Raw genomic sequence first — 22252 nt, forward strand, 5'->3', positions numbered from 1 at the left:
TTTTCTTTGTTTAAACCATTGGTTCTGAACCTTGAAATCGAGTGCTGGGAGATAGATCTTAGGCGTTTATCGTGAAAAATAAAATGTATTGGAAATGGCTAAAAACACCTTTTCTTAAACAAGAAAACAGAAAAGGAAACAGATTTTCTGTCGTTATTATAGCTCAACTGAAATAAGTTTATCTTGAGAAAAAAAGAACCACAGTTATTGTGTGTAAACATACTATTCATTGAAAAAGTTCATTATAAAATTTGTAAAAGCTTAAACCTCAAAATAGAACTATTGTATAAAACCCTAAACAAACTTGTCTTACCTGATATTACTACAATAAATTTGTAGTTAACCGTCACTCATCGTTTACTAATCTTTGTCCTTATGGGGAAGGGCTAAAAAGTAATTGATACAGATGTTAATTTTCATTACGGTAATCTCACATTAAGCGAATGATATGTAAATACCTTTTGAACCTTTCAAACACTGTTTTGAAACCATAGTTGCAGTACAATTCTACGGTGTACGATTAACCAAATACTTAAGAAATTTGATGTTGTTGTTTTAGACAAAAATTAATTTTGTTACATTACGATTAGAAAGCATACTAAATGATGACAATAAGTTTATACGTTATTTAATCTCCACCTATGTATATATATATGTATAAAATTATATTGATTTATTTAGCTTTTTGTGAAAAAAAAGGATTTATACAAATTAATGTACTGTCAGTCCTTGTAGTAAAGGCCAAGCCTAGGGAGAAGAAAGAAAATTATTTGGAAAAGTTTTGTTCATAATGACCTTATTGTTTGATCTTTACCTAAATCACACTAAATCTGTTATTAATGAAAGGAATTGTGATTGAAAATTATATATAACTTAGCATAAACAAATGCTTTATTGACTCAAGTAACCTTAAAAGGATTTGATGCACAGCTCTTTCCTTCGCATCAAATTGATATCCAACCATATGATTAGTTTTATATTTTAACATGGATATTGTACATTTACTTGGATAAATAAGAAATTTTATTTACATTGTTGTAATAGTTTCTATCGTTAGGTGGGTTTTTATTATTTGGTAAAATATTTGTAACAGGTTATGTGTTTCTTTGACTGTATCATACAAGTTCTACAAATTTATAAATAACAGTTCACAGCTATAAAAACGTATAGCACTGCATCGGCTGAACAGTTAACTCACTGTCTGATGGTTGACTGACACACTCAGTAATCTATTAATAACATGGTAATCAGATTAATTAACAAATAAAACAAACAGTTGATTGATTTTCTTGTGGTCCCCCAGTGGCACAGCAGTATGTCTGCACGAACTTACAACGCTAGAAACGGCGTTTCGATACCAGTGGTGGGCAGAGCACAGATAGCCCCTTGTGTAGCTCTGTGCTTAATTCAAAACAACATCAAAAACAACGACTTTCTTGTGTTTTCATATATCAAAATATCCCCCCACTTCAATATTTTCCCGAGACGTCTCGTTAACTTTAGATGTTTAGGAAACTTCTAGACATAATACATCATCATTAAGTCATGATAAAACTCCATCAAGCAAAGAGGACAGAATATCTTGATTAAACTATTATAAACATACGAGGTCTGTTCAAAAACTACGCGGACTGACGTCATAAAACAAAATGTACTTTATTTAGAAGTTACAGGTAATGTAATTGTAATGTACAATCCTAAAGTTGTATTCCTGAAGCTTTTGGGCCACCTTCCTACATGGCCTCAGAATTGTAAAAATTCATCAGTTTATTAAATTCTGCATGATCTGTCCAGAGCGTAAACTGTTGCTTATATAGAAAAGGGTGGAAATGACTCATAACTCAAACAATACTTAACAGCTCTTTCAAATTTGCACAAAATATTCTTTTTGCAACATTCACTTGCCTTGCTATGGTAGACAATCACGTGGCATGTTATCATTGTGATAATACTTATATCTGTATAATACTTATATCTTATAAAACAGAGGTGTCTTCAAACGTTGAATACGCTAATACAAGATTAGTGGTTAATTATTTTTTATCAGTTTGTTGAACGCTTATTCGTAATCAGCAGTCCACCAAAACTTATTGTTGTTGTTTTTTTAAACAACTTATGTAGAGAATGAGTTACGTAAGTGATTGATTTTATGAAAGTAAGAAATCCTCTTATCTGAAACAATTTTTGTGGTGTTGGTCAATTCTGGAAACATTCAGCCTTAGCTGAATCTGTAGATTATTTACAGATGTGCTTCAAGAAATTCGCCTATTGACAGAATTATTCACACTTTTTAGTATTTAGAGTAAGATTATCTTTACTTAACCAATAGTGTTTTTTAACCCAGCACAAGTATCATCAAAAGTATTTTGATGTGTGATTGTTCTATCCAAGTAGACAAATACAACATTTTAGGGTAGTCCAAAGAGAACACATTCTTTTAGTTAATGAAATGTAGTACATGCATTACCTAATACAAATGGAAACACAATAAATTGTTTCATCCCATTTATAGTACTAAAGACTATCTTTTCTTTACTTGCTTCATCGACTTGCGCCTGCTAATATCCACTCTTTAGATAGAACAATGAAATTACTTTAAATAAAATATACAAAGTAGAGTCAACTCATGTATCTTTGCTAGTTATCCTTCTTTGTGACATCTTCCAGTAGTTCATGCTGAATTTTATATATATACCATTCTTTGCAATTACAATGGGTGATTATCTCCAGTATTAAGTTGATGAGGCCTTTTTTTTTTTGTCTAGCCTAAATAACAAGGCTATGATGGTCTACTTCTGATAATACTTTGTTGTAGATAGTCAGATTCTCGTAGTTTTCAACTTTATTAAGGTTGTACTTATACCTATAAGAAATTGACTCATACTTATAAACTCAATAAGAAACAGATTTAAAATTGATTTTGTTTTTCACTGACAGCATGACTTCTTCCTTTCTCTCTCCCTTTGTTTGTTTGCTCCTGCATCTACTGGTCTTTTTTTTCTGTTAAACGACTGTCATTTATATTATTTCTTAAAATCTTGTACATCTGTTTTCTGTAATTATGATTATAATACTCATTAACATAAATGATTTCATAAACCTCATAAGAGATGAACAAAAAGGGGATTTATCTCTAAAAAAATTTCCTAACCATTTAATACTGTAGTTTCACATTCTATTAAGCGTAACTGAACGTTGTTTGCTTTTTCAACTCTTTCAACCTCAATATTTTTTTACACCAATCTTAATAAAATTCACGGAGGAAGACACCTTGGTTGTCCTTATGCAAATCATATAATCCATGGGATTGATCAGGTTTAAGACGTCTACAGCTTCAATTGTACAAGTCTTGTAAGTCAGTTGGTAAAATGCTCTCTTTAGGTGAATATGCTCTTACCATATTTTATCTTGAAAGCGGCTATTTCTGACCTTTCATACAAGGATACTAGCTGTACAGCTTATTTCTTGCATTGTCTCACCCAGAACTGATTCGAATGTCACAGTTGTGTTTACGACCGCAGTTATGACATTCTTGTTTTTCAGATCCACGAGAGTTCTTCCAATAAATAATTCCCATGACACACTGAAGCGTTAAGCTGTACTACACTTCATCACTAGATCTGAATATGTTTCAATAAATCTTGGTAAGAAGACTTATCACGAAGCAACTGAGGACCGTTTCACTTCTGGGTAGTAAAATATACTGTTCTTCTTGTTGCCACCGGATGTTCATCCTCTGATGTTGCAATTGTTGGGAACTGCACAAAGCTTTCTTTGCCATGGACTGTGAAACTGTTTGAAGTATCTCTCATCTAACATTCATATTTCTCATGAAGGCTATTCATATACACATTCCTCCTCGATGTCAGTTACATACGTATCATGTTGTATAAAGAAGCTTCCTGTAGCGAGGGGGAACTTCCAATATTCTTCTTGCTGACACTTTGTGTCCAGTTGTTGTTGGCATCAAACGGAAAAAATGAAAGGATTACCACAGGAAAACTGGCTTCGAACGAGGAGCGATAAAGGCTAAGGAGAGAAAAAAGTTGTGGGAGTAAATTGTTGTTTAAAATGCTTTACTAGAAGATACAACTGTGTTAACCGCTTACTTGATAGAGCATAACATCCAAAATCTGCTGCGTTCGAATACGTACCGAAGGAATAATACAATGGAAACTAAGATATTAATGCAATTTAACAATTTTTTATTAGTATGTTGTGTCAAGACGTTTCTCCTTTCGTGTAATATCAAATTCTAACAGAATTGTATAAGTAACAACTAACAAATACAGATTAGTTCTTAAGTAACAAAATTTAATCGTTTACCATTGATCAGGTTTTGTTTACATATACTCGTATCTCTGACCATGGTGATGTAGAATTTCGGTCATCGTGATGTATTAAGATACGAATTTGTCGTTCCTTTTTCCTAGTGTATAAATACACTTTGGATATTAGTCTTCTGATAATACTTGATCTCCCAGTGAAATCATACTTAATCAAAGTAAGTGTTCTAAACACTAAACATTAGTTCTTGTTAACGTCATAGAATAAAATATTTTCAGGTTTTATAATTTGTAATTACAGCAGTACACAGTAAAAAATATAAAACTCCGGCAAAGTAAAAGCACTGAATTTTGAGAAAAGTTGTAGAATGTTCTTTACCGCAGCAGTAAATATTTTAAGGAACCTGATTAAAAAAATATATATATTCTCCGTGATTTAGTAAAATTCTGGAAATATTTTTTTTTAATGTGAATAGGAAGCTGAAAAACTACAAATCACTTCTCAGAAAATTATATTTAAAGGATAATATTTTCATGTGTTAGTATGTCAGAATAATTTTATTGTGTATTAATGTAGTACAAACATTTTTACTCATATTCTAGCAGCTTTACTGGACCATTAGCTTTAATATGTCATTTATTGCATTTAATCTATTTAATCTTTTTTATTACTTGAGATATCACTGACTTGTACTTCTATAGACAGCACAAACATGGCTTGGTTTATATTTATATAGAACTTTGAATCGCAGAATAATACAACACAAAACTGTTTGGTATTGCATGGTAATATAATGTTACTACACTGGGTAAAGTTTAGTTTGTTTGTAATTAAGCACAAAGCTACACAATGCGCTATCTATGCTCTGTCCATTATGAGTATCGAAATACGATTTTTAGCATTGTAAGTCTACAGACATACACATAATCCGTGTCACTAGGGGAGCATCGGGTAAAGAATGGACCTAACTGTCAAATAGAGGATGAAAAAACCGATTAGCTACAAATGAGCCGATTAAATAATTAGAAAATAACGTATAACAAGTCAGTAAACAGATGTGCACAAGGAACTAACCTAATTACCTTTGAACTCAGTGAAATGTTTTTTTGTGTGTAACGAAACCACATAGAACGTCAGTTCCGGACGTTTCATCAACACATGTGTATATCAAACAAAAAATAATTAAAATGCTGTTTTCTACTTCCAGATATCAACAACGACAAATATTTATAACGATAAAAAATTTCATTCGACATGAATCCACGTAGTATCCTTATATATGTATACAGTGTAGTTAGCAGTTAGTAGCTTAAATACAACAAATTATAGTAATTACGTCTTTAGGTTTCCGTAAGCTTTCAAAATCTTAGGTAGGAATAGTCGTTATTCTCACCTCAGTACCATTGACAATAAGTAAGTCAGGGCATAAATATACATTATAATACAGCCATCTGTTAAAGACAGAACACGACATCTGAATATAATAGTGCCTTCGTGAAAACACTGACACGATTTAGACACCCAGTAGGATCACAATTTGTTAAGATACGTGTTCGCTTTACTAAACAGATATATATGTAAATAAATGTACACAAAATATGCACATAATTTTATGTGTACGATTGCACTATATATATCACAGATTACTATACAAAACATGTCTGCGTTGCACTATCATGTATGTTTAGGAATTGCTCTAACTGAAGTCCGTAAATGGCAGTCTTTCTGAGAGTCATAACCTCTGACCTCCATACAGTTAAACATCAGAGTTTCATATGCACTTTAAACACCCCTACCAGGTATATTTGTTTTTCTTCCGCCTGCGTTTGCACTTACGTCTCTAAGGTAAGTCTTGTTTTATCATTAATTTATTTTCACCAAATAAAAAAGAAAAATTACATCTAAAGACCGTAAATTGTATTTTGTGCCCAAACTTTTCACGTTTTCAAAATCTAAAATTGTATTTTATGTGCCACGAAAGTTCAATCTTACATTACTGTTTCCGCTATTCAACTGGTTTTAGTTTACATAAAAGCGTGCAAGATGGAATCTCATTTTCTACGAAGCAATCAAGATAAAATAACCAGGGCGTCAGATTAAAAATGCGCACAGTGTGACAACTTTCGTAGAATGTGCGGTAAATTACATTTTACTCTGAACGACGAATATTTCATAGAATCGAGGATAGTTTTTGGGAGAAAGCGGCAATTAAGCCACGCTTATCAGTTCAAAATTAAATTTCTGGTAATCATGCATTCTTTATTATGTAAGTCTTGTAGCTAATTCTTTTCGAGAATTGATCATGTCGAAGTTCTGTTTGTTGCTCTTCCATTCTTGAGCTGAAAATGTGTTGGATATTAACGCCTTTCATCTCTGTACCATTCGAAACTGTGTTTATTTATCCTCCTCTGTGCGAATTTGTTTATATTCAGAGAGTACTGCTGTGTTTTAAAAGTACGATTAATCATCGTTAGGCTGCGATTCTATAAGGACTTTATTTGGTCGTTGTCGTGACGACGAAATGACCGTTCCCTAACAAACAGATACGTAATCGATATCCATTGATAAAACTAAGCAAAAATAAGGTCGTGTCTTTCACCATCATAGTTTAAAAATTCTAAATATATGAGGATAGTTGTATATAGGCTAATATGTAAATATGTCGAGCGTGTTGTGTGTACGTGTTGCAACAAGGGTCCACACAAATGTGTTAATCAATCATAAAATACAGGAATGCCCTTTATAAGAGAGAACGGGATATAGAACTAGTTTTATTAGAATGAGGTTCTGCCGCTCTGACATGTTCTTATGATCTCACTTCGTAGATGTGATGTGCATTTTCAAAGAATTCCGTAACTTTATAAATTATTCTGCACTTTGTTTTTGTGCTGAGATAAAGTCAGATATAGTCCTCGTAATGTTAACGTGACGTGTATTTTAAATTGCTATGTGCAAGTATTTCACCAATAAAATACAGAATGTCCCTCAGTTTGTTGCGTTATAGAATCCGTTTATGTGCGTATATAGACGCTTATTAAAAGGAGTACACGATTTAATGCTATATGGGCTGGCTTTGTGAATATCCATTACTGATATATATTACTGTTGTTTCTGAAAAACTGACCATATAATGCATTTATTCAATAAAGACAAAAATGATCATTAAATTAGCAAAACTGTGATTCTGTAGCTCTGAAAGAGATAAATAAAACAATGTGTATATAAAGTGTTAGAAAAAATATATAAAGAATAAAGTACCCACGACCCTTCAAATCATTTAAATGTTAATTTATATTTCAACTTCATAAGATTTAGGCCCGACATGGCCAAACGTGTTAAGGCGTTCGACTCGTAACCCGAGGGACGCGGGTTCGAATCCCGGTCGCACCAAACATGCTCGCCCTTTCAGCCGTGGGGGCGTTATAATGTGACGTTGGTAAAAGAGGAGCCCAAGAGTTGGCGGTGGGTGGTGATGACTAGCTGCCTTCCCTCTAGTCTTACACTGCTAGCGCAGATAGTCCTCGAGTAGCTTTGCGCAAAATTAAAAAACAAACAATTATAAGATTTAAGTTGTGCAATGATCTACATATCAATGAGTTTAAATCAAGCTTATGCATCTACATAAAAACATTAAACATAGATTCATGTCAATATACCGAAAATAAAATTACTTGCATTAAATATTTTAAATTTAATCGAGTAAGATTTTCTCACAGATAAAGAGTACCCCAAGGTAATGTTTTCCCACATTCATACAAATATATCAACTGGTTGTATCACGAGATTCTGAAACTGAACAGAAATCAACGCAAATAAATGAATCCAACAAACGGCTGTGTCACGAAATCTTGTGTATATTGAACAGAAATTCACAGGTTTTGGTGTATGTTTACTATCACATCTTGTGGAACGTGCGAGAGTTATTTCGTACGTACGAGAGTCTATTCACAAGGCTATTTAGACATGGTTGTGAAATGCAGGATATTCTTGACTTAGTCACGAGAACTTAGTGCCCAGTTTACACATTAAATACACCTATTTAGGTCTGCACATCCCTAAGGCCTTCATTTATGCGGTGCACGAGCGGTTTACCGTGAATGACTTCGGACAGAGCGGCGTGGCGATGCCGGATGATAAAACTCAGACAGAAAACACTATCCTTTGTTTAAGACCAGCCGGGTCCGTCTAAGAAACGGAGATGGCAGCGCCTAAACACCTTATAGTACACAGTTCTTTTCGATTGTATCTAGGCCTAATTTCTGGCCTTTATCGGTTTGTAGCACGGCACTTTCCCATGGTAACTTACTTGAACAGGATCTGGGGAAAAGTAGAGTTTTGGTTGAAACTCCGTGTAATACCGCTTCGGTATCATCTCGTCACGTCATCTCGTCCAATATCAGGAACAGTAAAAATCACGACTAACAGCGACTCCTGCAGATGAAAGAGAGACAATTTACACTTCTATCGCAAGCAAAGTTTAATAACAAGCTTTTTCTAACATACAAATAGATATTAAGACGGACAGAAGAAAAAAGATAGATACAGGTAAAGCAAATAAGATTATCAGTTTTGTTGTGTATTCAGAAACTACACTATCTTTTTACTTTATAAAACCTAGAGTTCACTTTACGCCTGTACAGCCTATGTTTCGGTATAAGGTATCTGTGCACTACAACGTTTTCTCTGCGTAATATCTGGCTTATTGCGTAGCAACTATTACCATGGCTAAAAAAAGGTGTGCACTCCTATTGCTCACCACATAGAATCTGCAAAAATACATGTAAAGAAACATACGTAGACTGTTTTAAAATAGACAATGTGAACATGTGGCAGAACCAGATTTTACATTTACCACTTGAAATTTTGAACCAATTCAATTTATATATGACTTTTTCAGTAATTTAAATGTATGTTTTAGTTAAGATATATTATTTGGAATTATGCATATCAACTTTATTAAAATTAAAGTATTTTGATTTTTAAAATTATTTCTTGAAAACAATAAAAGAAAGCTGATAAAATGATAATCTGATAGACATTTAACTAAATGTATAAAAATGTACTTTCTTATACTCTAGAACAAATATTATTTCGACATTTTGCAGAAAAAAAATAGATGTCGTTTTATACATTTCTTATATCTATCCTTAGTAATTTGTATAGATTTTGTTAAATGTTTGTTGTGTTGTGCTTTTTCTCGAATTTCGCGCAGAACTAAACGAGGACTATCTGTGCTAGCCGCCCCTAATTTAAAGTGCAAGACTAGAGGGAAGGCAGCTAGTCATCACCACCCACCGCCAAGGCTCCTCTTTTACCAACGAATAGTGGGATTGACCGTCACATTGTAACGCCCCCACAGCTGAAAGGACGAATATTTTTGGAATGACAGGGATTCGTACCTGCGACCCTCAGATTTAGAGTCGAACGCCCTAACAACTTGGCTATGCCGAGCCATTTTATAGAATTATATTTTTACGTTTAACAATTATTAACGTTCTATAATGCTGCTGTGAAAATTAAGGAAATTATGCCCAACAAATGCAGACAAAACCACATGTAACGTGGTGGAATCGGAAGATATAGCTACACTTATAACGAGCTCAAACATGTGTACCTATTCATAATATTTACATTAAAAATCAATTAGAGAATGTTAATTTAAAAGGAAAAATATGGAAAGATAATTTTGATACAAAGAAATATGCTATGATTCACACAAACTTCGTTTTTATTAATGTTGATTATACGATCAAAAGATAGACAATTGAAACAAACAAGGTGTACAGCAAATTGAAAGTTGAATACAGCAAAAACTCAGTGTTTTAAGAAAATAAGTTTATTTAGTGCATTTCACGGACTTCACTCAATACCAACAGGCCTCAATAAAACATTATATTTTAGTTAGATAAAAGTACAAAAGTTTCGATTTAAATGACTAAAAATCGGACGCATTAAACAGCAATAGGACTAAGGGCTGACTTTTGTGATAAAGATCACGTTAATATTCACGTAAAAGGTAGCTTTGCTTTTCACATTTCTCTTAATTTGTCCACTTCGGATTCAAAATTAACGACGATAAAAAAATAGCATTTCAGATCTGTCTTTTGTCTCCTATAAGTCACAGTCGAAGAGTTGTATCATAATTCGCTCTTTAGGCTAGATGATGAAAGACAAAAAGTCTCTACGAAACGCTATTTATATTTGCAGTATAATACTTTAAAAGTTACGGTTTAACTATCGAAAGCTGGCGAAGTATTAAAAACCAATAAAAGTGACAATTGTGATAAAAATGACCATAACTGCAGAACTGGACGAATGGTGAGCTTGGCAGTGATTTGTGGGAGACATGAATGTTATTTTCATACTTCTCTAAATTTTCATTACAAATCTAGTCCCATGTCAAAAGATAAGCAAAATGTACAACAAAATAGCAAGTAAAGTAATACTCACTTCCAATTTCAATTGAATCAAAATAAGATCACAAGTTTGGTTACAAAGAACGTAGTTGCAGAAAAACAAAGTCGTGGTGAGCTGTAAGTGAACACAACAACTTGTTGTATTAAGTATGAAATATACATTACATTTTAAGCCTTAAAATCATCATGTAAACGTTAGTATGATGGTTTAAGTATCAAATGATGTCACCAAAGTGGTCAATCATTATAAATTGGTTGAGAATTGCAAATACATTTAATGGCAACAGCTCAGCACTCAAGTGTCGGTAAATTGGTTTTATAGGGTCAGTATATGGTGTTAGCCTAGTTGTATTCTTAAAAGTATAAAGGGGTGGCCGTGATGTTGGTCGGAGGTGTTATATGTTTTTTACGGATGGAGTTATTAAGCTAGTTAAACACTACAGACTAACCTTATGAAACTGGTTCATTGACTCTTGATATTTAAACTATAACCATTAAATTTATTTATAACTCTCACTTAATTTATAACGACTGACCACTTTGGTTCTTCAGCTATTACACTGAGGTTCCATTACCCTTCTTACGGTTTACACTTAATATTACTGTTTTTATTTTGCTCATTCATAGCGTACCATAATTTTGTTTTCTTCAAATACGTATCTCAACATCTAAATATCTTTTTATTCAGATGATATTGTTAAGTATTTGTTGTTTTACGTATTTTTCAGTTTATTAAAATTATTTCTTCTTTCACCACAATTACAAAGTAAAGTTTTATTGCCCTATTTGTCTGATGGAGCTGAGTTAACTAAGTGAGTCCTAGAAAATAAACTTATTTGGTTCCAATCCTGAATTTTAGCCGTGTTTAAACAACGTTTAGTAAAACACGGTTTTTGCTGAATCTTCACCTTTTATTAGGCTTAAATGACAAGCACAACATGTATAATTGTGCTGTGACAACAGCACCTGACTGTCGAAGGCACTATGAAAAAAATGAATCATTTTGGTAAATAAGAAACTAGTGTTTCTTGGAATGTGAAAAATAAATGTATATTCTTTATTCAGTTGCGCCTTTTAAATAGAGCTTGTGAACAACAGATGTTTATTCTTTATTTAGTCGTGCCTTGTGAACAATAGATGTATATTCTTTATTCAGTTGTGTCTTGTGAACAAACTATGTGAACAATAGACGTACATTCTTTATTTAGTCGTGCATTGTGAGCAAACTATGTGAACAATAAATGTACATTCTTTATTTAGTTGTGCCTTGTGATCAAACTATGTGAACAATAGATGTACATTCTTTATTTAGTTGTGCCTTGTGATCAAACTATGTGAACAATAAATGTACATTCTTTATTTAGTTGTGCCTTGTGATCAAACTATGTGAACAATAGATGTACATTCTTTATTTAGTTGCGCCTTGTGATCAAACTATGTGAACAACAAATGTTTATTCTTTATTTATTGAACAATAATCGAGAACAAATCAAAACCTAAATTTCGGTTATTGATTAAATACCCATTAAAAAACTGTAAATATTAGGTCTTAGAACTGAATAACATAAATTTCTTGAAATAGACAAAAATTGTATACACGGATTACCCTAAAAATAAATATAAAACCAAATGTAGTTAAGTGAGCTAGAATGTGCAGACACTGAAGTCTAATAGTAAGTATCAAAGAAAATCCTTTTTCGTTGTCTTTCATAAAACACCAAGACAAAGGAAACTCAAAGTAAGTAAACAAGTTGTTAACAGCTGGTAAAGGTGACCAGTAATGAATATTACTTCCCTAACTATTATCAATTGATTGATATACTCCGATGTCAGCAGAGAAAAGAAAACTTTGGGCTGTTTTAATCAGATAAGTTTTATCAAACAGTTTAAAATGATGAATAAGATTTCATTAATCATTTTAATTAGATGAAACTTTCCGCTAGGTTTGTACGGGTAGCTAATGATAATAAAAGTAACATCTGTGTGATTTTAAAAAGATGAAACCTCTCAATATGTTCACAAGATGTATGGGATTGAGCGTGATAGCGTGGTTAGCACGCCGAATTGTGGATCCGAGGATTCAAGTTTCATGTCCCGTTATCACACACACACACAAAATAACCTGAAACAAAATGGCACTCTGCACTTTAGGGTCTTGGGTGCGTTGTATGAATGCGTTTAAATTCCACTGTTCGAATGGAGTAGCCCACGATTTGGCAGTAAATGGTGTCGATTAGTTGTCTTTCCTCTGGTTTAACATTTCAAAATTAGTGATAACCAAAGCAACTAGTTATCGAATAGGTATGCGCAAATTCAACAAACAAAGTCATAAGATTAACCAAAGTAAGACAAAAGAGTGTTTAATTATAAATAGTAATGCTTAGGTTTCTTTGATCGGATGATGACTGTACTGACATCCACAGGAGTAGGTGAAATAAGAAAAGATATTTTTAATAAGGTATTTGTATGAATGAGTGATGCAAAAAAAACACCATGAGATTTAAATAAAGCAACCAAAATTGAACAAGATGAAATATACATTCTATGTTATTGAAAGAGAGTGACCGAGAGAAAACAAAAGAAACATTTGGGTTTCTTTAAACATATATAAAGTGGCACGATGCTAAAAGAAAGTAACTAAGGAAAGAGAGGAGGAACGCTTTTTTAACAAATGAAATATATCACAATGTTGGAACAATGGATCTCGGGTAAGACAAGAATAATGTTTAATTTTTATTTGGGGCCGGCATGGCCAAGCGTGTTAAGGCGACTCGTAATCTGAGGGTCGCGGGTTCGCATCCCGGTAGCGCCAAACACGCTCGCCCATTCAGCTGTGGGGGCGTTATAATGTGACGGTCAGTCTCACTATTCGTTGGTAAAAGAGTAGCCCAAGAGTTGGCGGTGGGTGGTGATGACTAGCTGCCTTCCCTCTAGTTTTACACTGCTAAATTAGGGACGGCTAGCGCAGATAGCCCTCGAGTAGCTTTGTGCGAAATTCAAAAAACAAACAAATTTTTATTAAAATTTGATGAAACAAATGAAACATACCGCAACGTTGAAAGTAAACAGCCAGAGAAGGGAGGAACATTTGAGTTTCTTTAAACAGATGAGATATACTTTGATATTGAAAACAAAGTAACTTAAAAAAAGACGAATATTTAGGTAACTAAGGTAAGATAAAACACTTTTGATTTGCCTTAATACAATGAGAACTATAATGCTATTCGCAGGATAGTTTGTAAAAATAGAGACACTTTGGTCAAATCTAATTATACGAGATCTGTCACGACAATAAAGTACCACATATTATACAAGCGGAAGTTAAATAGATGAAAGTTACCACTATGTTGGAAGTGAATAACCGAAGTAAGACATGGAAAATATTGGAGCCTTGTTAAACAAATAAAGCATATTAAAATGTTAAAAGACAATAATTTGGATAAAATAAGAGCAATTTTGAGTTATTATAGTCACACGAAACATTTAATGTTGGAAAACAATAACTAAGGAAAAACAAGAGAAGCATCTCTTGCTTGAATAAGTGCTCTGGAAGAGGAGTGTATACTTCAAAGGCGTTGCTAATCGACATCACCAGCCTAGAAAACTTTGGACAGACGTTTGGTGCTGTTCGTACAGTTCAAAACGTTCTCAGCAAATTTCTAGATAGATGCAGACCATTAAAAACACCTTTTAAAAGGAGCATTTCTGTTTTTTAAACAGCTGAATAGGATAGGAGATATTTGGATAATTCTAATCATATGATAACTACCAAGATGTTTATAAAGGCACAAAAAATAATTTTAATAAACAAAAGTTAAATTAAGTACGGAATGAAATCTTTCTAGTGTTCTGGCTGTAATGTTTTTTAAATGTCCTAGTGTGCATTCTTCACTACCGTTATTATGGCTGAAAAAATGTACATGACCTATATAAGAATACAATATACCACCTAAGAAAAAAATTTAACATTTTAATCTGTTAACTAATTTTTTGTGATTTTTACTCTAAACGGGCATATAAGACGCAGTGTTGGTAAAAATAGTAATTCTTAGCTTCTTATCGCATGAGCTTTTCTGTCACACAATCTGACATAATATTTCCAGTTTTAGAAGTCGTATTTGTGTTTTTTTGTTATAGAGTTTGCAAAAAGAAAGAAAAGTAAAAAGACAGTCTTCCAAAGCTACCAAGTTTTCTTGAATAAACGAAAACCTTACTTCTTGTTTATCTTGTAAGGGACAAACATTGATCAGCTATGACGTCAGACAGTCTCTAATCAGTATCAACAGATGGTAAACAGGTAACGCCTGACGTCAAAGTCACATTTATTGCATGGATCATAGAACAACTTCTCAACATATCATTAATCCTTTTTAAACAACTTCTTTTGTTAAACAAATGAACACAATTAAAATCAAAATGCTTCATTAATAAAGATGAGTGGAGTTAAATGTATTCATTCTATTTATATGATTTTTTCATAACGTTTAAAAATCAAATAATTAAATTGTACAAAAATGAAAGAGACCAAGTGGAACAAAATGTCTTGGATAAAATTTCCTTCCACCTTTTTGATCGAAATGTGTAAAGATAACTATGGTTAACTTTCAATAACAATTTAACTACAATTATCATTTTGAATATCTAACATAGTAGTTATAATTTATTTTGCACTTATATATATTTTGAACGAAATAAAACAAACAAAAAGAGTAATGTTGATAAGAAACACAATTATCACTTCAAGGTAATATCTTTTTAATATTTATTAGGGAAGTTAAAAGAAAAGTACAGAAATATAAAAAAGTATTTTTATCAGTAATGACATAAAACCATGACATTTGCGATCTTCAAGAAAAGAGAAAGAAAGGGAAGGAAGAAAAATAATTTCCTTAATAAATAACTCACCTAAACAATATATTCGTAAAAACAACAGCGTTGGCAACTCGACACAAGGCCTCGTACAATTCAATAATTCATCTTTATAAGCAAATTTTCATATGCAAGTAATGACCTTTAATAAATATCTTCAGATGGTTAAGGCTCTCGACTTGTAATCAAGGGTCGTGGGTTCGAATCTTCGTCACACCAAACATGCTCGCCCTTTCAGCCGTAGGGGCATTATAATGTCACGGTCAATTCCACTATTCTTTGTTAAAAGAGTAGCCCAAGAGTCGGCGGTGGGTGGTGGTGACTAGTTACCTTCCCTCCAGTCTTACGCTGCTAAATTAAGGACGGCTAGCGCAGATAGTCCTCGTATAGCTTTACGCGAAATTAAAAAACAAACGAAGAATATCAGACAGTTACTTATTCAAAAAATTATTTATCATGTAAAATCAAATATTACCGTTATATGTGTATGTTTAGAGAAATATTTCAATATGTGAGCATTATATGGTTCTTCTACTCATTAACATCATAATGAATGTTTCAACACGTACTTTAAACAAACTGAATAGTTTGTGACGCCTGTATAAATCTTCCAGTGGGTACTTTATCTGAATTATGTACTTTGTGAGTTCTACATGAATCTTTCACTCAATAATGTATGGGAATAATGTACATTGTGGCTTCTATTGAATCTTCTACTAGATACTTTATATGAATTATTTACCCTGTGATTTCTATATGAATATTTGACTTGGTACTTTATATAAATTATCCACTCTATGACTTTTGTATGAATATTTCACTAGGTATTTTGTATAAATTATCTTCTCTGTTACTTCTATATGAATGTTTCACGAGGTACTTTACATGAATTATTCACTTTATGACTTGGTACTGTATATGAATTATCCACTCTATGACTTGGTACTGTATATGAATTACCCACTTTATGATTGGGTACTGTATATGAATTATCCACTCTGTGACTTTGTACTTTATATGAATTATCCACTCTATGACTTGGTACTGTATATGAGTTATCCACTCTATGACTTGGTACTGTATATGAATTATCCACTCTGTGACTTGGTACTTTATATGAATTATCCACTCTATGACTTTTGTATGAATATTTCACTAGGTATTTTGTATAAATTATCTTCTCTGTTACTTCTATATGAATGTTTCACGAGGTACTTTACATGAATTATCCACTTTATGACTTGGTACTTTATATGAATTATCCACTTTATGACTTGGTACTGTATATGAATTATCCACTCTATGACTTGGTACTGTATATGAATTACCCACTTTATGATTGGGTACTGTATATGAATTATCCACTCTGTGACTTGGTACTTTATATGAATTATCCACTCTATGACTTGGTACTGTATATGAATTATCCACTCTATGACTTGGTACTGTATATGAATTATCCACTCTGTGACTTGGTACTTTATATGAATTATCCACTCTATGACTTTTGTATAATATTTCACTAGGTATTTTGTATAAATTATCTTCTCTGTTACTTCCATATGAATGTTTCACGAGGTACTTTATATGAATTATCTAGTCTGTGACTTTTGTATGGATGTTTCATTAACTACTCTATACTAATTCTTCTCTGTAATGTGAATTGAAAGTCCTGCTCCGGATGCTTTGACATCAACGTAAAACACCATGACTTGTGTAAAAATCGTCGACAGTATATTTTCAATGTGTTCTTTGCTTTTATATTTCTATATCATTTTCTCTTTCAATGAGAATACATGACAATTTTCAAAACTGTAAAACCTGTATGATCTTAAATAACAATGTCTTATTTCATCAAATAGTTGTGAATTATTGATTCTGAGACTTTCACATTACCCTTCCGTTATGAGACCTTTACATGAATTTTCAGTCTGTTAATTCTACACAGTTCTTCCACACCATGCGTGTTACTATATTTTCCCATTCTGTGAATTTTGTATGACTTGTCTACACTGTGATATATTACAGAGATTCCACCCTGATACTCTTTCATTTTGTTATTAACATACATATCATGCAAGCAGTGACTTTTAAAGGAAGTTTTAAGTCTTTATTTGTCTTTATACATAATAATGTTATATATAGTTTGTTACAACCAAAAAACATTTTGAAACCAAAATAAAAAAAAAAAACGTTGCACCAATTAAAAGGATCCCAGGGTACAAGCTATAATGTGAGACAAAAAATATCATCGGTTTTGGAGGTGGCTCTGAAAGTAGGACCCATAATGTGGTGGGGATTATGTGGTAGGACCCATAATGTGGTGTTTATCAATTTTTAACCTCCATTCGCCAGTCTCACATAAAGAAATAAAATAAATGAATAGCAATAGAATAATAGAAATAGAAATTAGGAGAGCAAAATATGGGTGCTCAAGCCCACAACGTCCCGCATCTATATCACCCTTCACTGCCTGCATACAGTTGTGGGAAGGTGAGTGTTCTCCACAGTAAAAAAAGAAGAATAAAAATAAATATATGTGATAAAATACATAAAAAATAAAAATCAGGTACTATCATTTGGGGTAAGTAAGTTAATTAAACTTACCTCTTGAAGTTAGCATTCCAGCCCCCATTATGATAGTAAGGCACTAATTGGTATATCAGTAAACGAATTATAGTAGTATGGAGGTTCCCATCCACTTATCTAAACTAATTAGTATAACTCCCACCGTATATAGACACCTCTATGTTAACTAACTTTGTTAAAGAACATGTTCAAGCATAAGATTTGCAGTGAATATCTATTTACGTGTATTTGTTCCAGTTTATTGTTGGAAGGCTTGTAATAAAAATATATCGATATTTGTCGATTAAAACAGTGAATCAAGTAACAAAACCTACGAAAGCATTCTTATTCACGATGAAATTGGATCCGTTTTTATTAATAGAACAAATTACAAATTTTTACCGATCTTTACCTCGAGGGAAATTAAGTAGGTGGAAAGATATCTTTGAAATACTATACCTGTAAGGCGCGTTTGAAACAGCGACAACAACCGAACCAATAAGATTTCAGTTTAAAGGCACGTGGTGAGCACGTGGAGCGCAGATGATGTGCGTGTTTGGAGCTCTTGTTTGTGCGCGTGGGATCAATAGTAGTGCATATAGATAGGTATGGTTGTTGTTTAAACAAAGAAAAGTCGCTAAAAAAGTAACGTTGAAAGTATAAATAGATATCATAATCAAAGTTATTAAAATATATCGACCGCTAAAAGACAGCAAATGGAGTAAAATGGGAACAAAAATTATGAAACACCTTGAAAGCTGACAGGATGTTGCAAAACATTTTACCTAGTCATAAATAGTTTGAATATAAAAGAAAATTTACAGTCAGGTAAGAAATAAAGGCGAAAAACTAAATGAATAAAAAGTACATCATCTTTCGTTATGAAACATATGATTATGAATGAGTTTAAAAAGTATGACATTTGTTTTGTTATTGAAATTTTGACAATCTATCCAACTGGACACTTGTTGATGACAGTACATGTGCTTAGTCATGGTATTCGTTTTTTAAATGATTGAATAAATAGAAATAAAAGAAATTAAATAAGAAGTAGATAATAATATAGTACACATTTCAGTTAAAGACAAGTAAATTGAAATATAAAACAAATGGAAATATATATTTGTTTCACATTCTCTTCCTCTTAACTATATTATCGTTTGTGGAAAGTTTAATGCCAAACTCGAACCAAATGATAACTCGACCTTTGAACAAAATTACGAGAGAAGCTCATGGTGTTATACATATAAATATATATATATATATATATACACACATATGCATCATCTGGTCTAATTATAATAATATGAATACAATAACAGATATTATCCTATAATGAGAATCTGTTTCAGTTACTTTGATTCTTCACGTATAAGCGTATATTAATTGTAAGCTAGTTCCTAAGAGAATTCAATACCGCTAGATGTAACTATAACTGAGTTGTTTCTTCGTCCATAACTACGGTGGGGGCTCTTAAGTCTTTGCAACTGTCAAACAAGTAAAGGTGTTGTCCCAGAGTAAAGTTTATGGAAGTCTGAACTATACCAGAGAAAACTCTGATAATTGAGTGAAAAAGCTTGAACAAGGTAAATATACTTAGACTTCGAAAACATAGTATTATATAATCTATTCACACCTTTGTATGTTATAAACAAAACGAAACTCCCATCGTTGAGACATTTGTATACTAGATACAGAAAATCAGATAAACGTCCTTTAAATCGTATCTGAAAAGATTTTTCAAAAGTTTATTAACTTTTGAAAGCCTAAACCAGAAGAAAGATGAAGAACTGTCTATCACAAAATTTTATTTTATTGGTGAGAAGGAACTAAACACTGCTTAAACCCTAGTTGTTAGATAGTTCTCTCTGTTATAAGAATAAGAAAAGTTCTTCCAACTGTATAAACATACGACGAACCAAAAACTGACTAGTGCTGCAAATATGACTCCAAAACGCATGGTATCAAATAGCTGATTGAATTTTAAAATCCATTTCAGTTTATTTAAGATGAAACAGCAGGTAGATGGCAGCAGTTGTTATTGATCATTGATTACAAAATGTCCCTAAATGGTGGGTAAAGGTGATGAAGTCGGATATAATAATAAGGTAGTTTAATAATAGACATCACCATTGGAAAACGTATAAGAGTAATGAAGTGGACAATGTGTGCAAACAGGTTTATTTCTGATACTAATGAAAAAAGCTTCTTATTACTCTTTTTTTTTTGTAAGTTATATTGATCCTTCTATGACCCAGTTAAAAAGGAAGTTGCTAAGGCAGAGGCTCAAAGCAGAATCAGGTCTGATCCTGGAAAGGTCAAGTGTGTTTTTCAGATTCGTAAGCTTGTAAGCTTTGTTTATTTGTTTGATTGAGATATTCGCTAGCCGTTACAAATTTGATTTACAGCGAAAAGGAAAGACAAGTAGACAACAGTACTCACTGTTGACTTTAGGTATATTGTAATAATGAGATTTTACCATTACTCTTATAACGCACCCCACACTTAAAGTGTAGAATGCGATTCATGGACTCTAGGATTCATAATTCATCAATTTCGTCCAGATTTAAAAAAAAATTAAATTTATTTTAGTTTCCTATTTCAAGTCAAATCTTAATAATAACCCACTTTCCTTACTCGAAACTAAAAATTACTAATAACCCAGTCTCTCAAAACAAACCTTAATAACAACTATTTCACCTAATCCAACACTAAACGATAACCCACCCTCTTTCAGAGTGAAAATTAAATGTTTGTTTGTGTTTTTATTAACACAAAGTTACTCAATAGATAATTTGCACTCTACAAACCGCAGAGAATCGAATCCGGATGCTAGTATTGTAAGTCTGTAATCCTATAGTTGATCCATCAGGGGACTCGAAAGTTTATAATGATTTCCTTTCCCAAACCAAAACTTAATACTAACCTACTTTCCATACCTGTAACTAAATAACAGCCTACTGTCCTGAACAGAAACGTAACTATAACCCACTCTACCAGGTCAAACCTTAATACGAACCTACCTGTCACCAAAACTTAATGATAAATTGATCTCTCAAATCAAAACTTTTTCAATTCACTTTCTATAATCAAAACTGAATATTGTTATTTGTACTAATACGGTTCTGAATATTGTTATTTGTACTAATACGAATTTGTTCTGAATATTGTTATTTGTACTAATACGAATTTGTTCTTTCTGAGAGAATAATACAAACTTCATGCTCAAGTAACGTGCATTGTTGCTCAGATAATATTACCGGAATGTTTTTATTTTATTTTATTTGGAGGATATATGTTTGTGTTAAGTATTAAAACACAAATGATTATAAACTTTAGGAACTTACTCAGAGTCATCGTACATTGCTGAGAGAGTCGTTTCGTCTTTCCCACCTCTTCAACCAGTTTATTTCTTTTTCCAGTGAAGGAGCAATACATGTATATTTTGTGTATTTATTAGCATATATTACATATTAGCGTAATTTTTTGTTGTTATCGGATGTGAAACTTGTTACTATCGGCTGTATATCACGTACTTGAAACACAAGAAAATGATTACATGTTCAAACCCCACTATCTACATTCAAAAGTCTAAAATTACCAATAGGGTAAATCAAGGTCTTTGCTCAATATTGAAAATAAATAGTGGAAACGAGACCTATTTTAAAACTGTTTACAATAGCATGTTTCGTGAAAAACTGGGTTTAGCACGTTGAAAGTATGTATGGTTTCATATTGTTTATGTCTCTCAGTGCCAAAACAGAAGTAAGCCCAGGTCGTGGCAGCTGTCCAAGTATATTAAATAGATTACAACAACAAGTATCTATTCGTTTGTTTCAGAATTTCGCGCAAAGCTACATAAAAGTTAACTGCGCATTGCTTTCATAATTTTGAACTGGTATATAAGATGAAGGCACCTAGTCAACAGCAACAATCACCAGCTCTTCGGCTATTATTATCTGATATAAGAATAGGATTTCATCGTCATTTGGTTAGAGAATCTACATTTCAGCACCAACGGATCCTAAACCATGAATTCTCAAACTAACAGTACATGCATGGCAACACTGTGTCACGTGTAACCAGTAACTAATAAATATCTGACAAAGTAC

The 22252-nt window shown here is 32.5% G+C and overlaps 1 protein-coding gene and 1 long non-coding RNA gene across 5 annotated transcripts in view; one reads left to right on the forward strand and one right to left on the reverse strand.

Annotated features, from left to right (window-relative positions):
- Window positions 1-1640: 1640 nt before the first annotated feature.
- Window positions 1641-22252, reverse strand: part of LOC143255691 (uncharacterized) — a 68372-nt gene continuing 47760 nt past the window's right edge. For 3 of the 4 annotated variants that reach the window (XR_013030793.1, XR_013030790.1, XR_013030792.1), the window contains 2 exons: window positions 8594-8718; window positions 1641-4029 (listed from right to left, as the gene is read on the reverse strand). This is a non-coding gene — a long non-coding RNA (uncharacterized LOC143255691). Of the gene's footprint in view, window positions 4030-8593; window positions 8719-10737; window positions 10819-22252 lie in introns of all 4 variants that reach the window. The other variant, XR_013030791.1, reaches the window with a different exon arrangement.
- LOC143255690 (uncharacterized) overlaps window positions 18686-22252 on the forward strand; it is a 67561-nt gene continuing 63994 nt past the window's right edge. The window contains exon 1 of the mRNA XM_076511751.1: window positions 18686-18968. The gene's annotated coding sequence lies outside the window, so the exon portion shown is untranslated. The remainder of the gene's footprint in view (window positions 18969-22252) is intronic.

The sequence above is a fragment of the Tachypleus tridentatus genome, chromosome 7 (genome assembly GCF_004210375.1).
Source record: "Tachypleus tridentatus isolate NWPU-2018 chromosome 7, ASM421037v1, whole genome shotgun sequence".
NCBI lineage: Eukaryota > Metazoa > Arthropoda > Merostomata > Xiphosura > Limulidae > Tachypleus > Tachypleus tridentatus.